Source organism: Corvus kubaryi, unplaced genomic scaffold (genome assembly GCF_017639235.1).
Source record: "Corvus kubaryi isolate FWS band 111438036 unplaced genomic scaffold, C.kubaryi_AGA036_p1.0 37391, whole genome shotgun sequence".
Classification (NCBI taxonomy): Eukaryota; Metazoa; Chordata; class Aves; order Passeriformes; family Corvidae; genus Corvus; species Corvus kubaryi.
This window is the reverse complement of record NW_024581130.1, coordinates 953,203-955,805: the sequence shown is the minus strand read 5'-3', so window position 1 is coordinate 955,805 and position 2,603 is coordinate 953,203.

Here is a 2,603-nt window from a genome sequence, read left to right as displayed (position 1 = left end):
CTGCCCGTGGCCGGGATGGAGCTGGGCGCTGTTCCAGGTCCCTGCCACCCCAGGCCGCTCCCGCTCCCGGGCAGCGCGGGCATGGCGGGGCGTCCCGCGGGGCCGCAGCGGCACCTGCCGGGTCGCGGCCTCCACTGCAGGCCGGGATCCCGCGGTCCGTGAGGGGCCGAGCTCCGGGATGGTTCTGCGGGAGCACCAGAGCCCTGCGAGCCCGTCGGGACCCGGGGGGGGGCTGTGTAAATAAACGTAGGCACTTGGAGTTTCCCGCAGTGAACGCTCTGCCGAGCAGAAGGGCTCCGGAGAGGTCCCGTGGAAGCCTTTTTTCCTCTCAGGGCACTTAAGACCTGCAGCAAGGGAAAAGTAATTTTACACTTTTAGTTGCGTGTTCCTGTGAATCTGAACAATTCCTTTCTTCCCTTCGGCTGGAAATGAGATGTAGATTTTACCAGGGGAAGCCTGAAGTGATTAGAGACTGTTTTAGGACAGGCAGCTTCTTTCAGTAGTTTGCTGTAATGGCTGTAGTTCCTGTGGCAGATTCATACTAATCTGCTTTCTGAATTTAAAACAGCCTGGGGCGGTGTTCTTAGCAACTGGTCCTTTTCCTCTGAAATTCACTTTGTCATTGGTACCAGTGCCATGGCTGTGGCAAGATGTACCAGCTCCCAGGAAGCATTCCTAGGAAAATCAGTGGGGCCTTTTGAGACTCAGGTGTGCCTGTGAACAAGAGAATTCAGGATAGTTTATTAGCAGATGTTTAAAAATAATTTGACATATTGTGAATTTAGCCTTTCTACCTTTAAGGTTGTGTATAAATGGGAGATTCAGGAGAGCTACACACTGGAAATTTTCAGGAGCTTTTGTTGTAGGTTATTTTGGTTTTGCTTAAATTTCTATGAAAATAGTAATTTTGCTTATTTATATATTCACATTTTATGTCTGCTAGTGATGTCTAGCAGGAAAGAGAAAGAATAGTTTATGAAATAATGAAATAAGATTTCAGTTGGATGCCTAGAGCAAGTTAACTACTAATTAGTGGGTTAGTAACTAACTGATGGGTTACCTGCTTCTTTGGAAGTGTGTACATGTGAAAAAGCAACAGTGGATACAAGATGACCTGGCTTAGTTGAGGTCACAAAGGAAAAGTTCCACAGAGATACCTGAGTGAGAAATAAAATTGCCAATTTTTTTTTACTGCTACTCTTCCTAGCAAATCAGATAATTTTGACGTCCCGTGGCCAAGAATGGCAAAAATAGCAAGTGTAGCAGTGCTTGTCAGGACTGAAGTATCAGCATCATGATATCATGACAGTGGAACACAAAGTTTGTGGCTTGAGCTTTTCTGCTGGATTTGAACTTCAGAGCAAGTTCAAACCTGAGCTTGATCAGGTCATTCTGGTGCCCACCTGAAAACTGAGGCATTCAGGGGCTCCAGCATCCCCTTTGCTACCTGCAAAAGAATGAAGAACAGATTAATCTTTATTGTGCTCACCTAGTTTGAGATTCAGTAGGCAGACCAAAGATTGCTTTAGCTAATTAGGCCCTCTAATTGGATTTAAAAAGTTATTAACCTTTTAAATAGGTTCTCCAGAGTGGCATGTCAGCATGTTCTGAGCTAATGTGCAGCCAGCTATTGGTTCCACTTGCAGGGCTGACAAGCAGAGGGCAGGCAGGGTTGAGTTGCTCCTTGGGGAAAGGAGGGCAGGGAAAACTCTGTGTCCCTGCTTTGCCATGTCAGGGCTACAGGAGAGGAAGGTGGTGCAGGTTCTCAGGATGCCCAAGTAGCTGCTGCCTTGTCTTCTCCATCACTTCCTGCTTATGGAACCAGCTGGGATTTTATCAGGAGGCTGAAAGAAGAAATAAAACTCTCACAAAGCGCTTTTTTTTCTCCTTTGATGCTGTCTTGCCTTTGTTTTTGTCCCTCCTGTGGCATATATTACATTTCTTCATCCCACAGACTGGAAGGGGTTCCCCCTGAGATGCGCATTACAGAGTACTGAGAATGACTGGACAAACTGGAGGGGTGTGTGTGTGTGTATGAAAAGCTAAAAAATAGAATGATGTTATTTTCTGGGCATATTGGAAGGTATGATTAGTCTTTTAAAATATTTGGACCAGCTCTGTTGGTGACTTTTTAATTTTTGATGAATTAAAGTGGTGTACAGTGTTTGTGCTTCTGTGCCACTCAGTGCCACGTGTGCAAGACCAAAATAGCACTACATGAACATGTCAGAGATAACCTGAGATGTTTAGATACCGTGACTTGTGGTCAAAGTTATAGAGATGGATGAATTTGTGTTGCTGTAGCATATCTTTCCTGCAGGCATTTCTTCTTACCCAATGTGCTTTAGGACTTACAAAATTTTCTTTTTTTCCAAATGTGCAATGTATGAGGTCATATGGGCAAGAAAGAAGATAGATGTGTGTTTACACAAAGTTGCCCTATGAAACAGAAACCAACGTACAGCAGAAATGCTCTCTGATACCCAGTTTTCGTATAATGAGGAGTTTAAAGCCCCCCACTCTCACGACCCATTGCATTTTTCTTTCTAGCCATCAAAATTACTTTTCCATGGCTTGTGAGAGCTGGAAACCTGAGGCCAGCA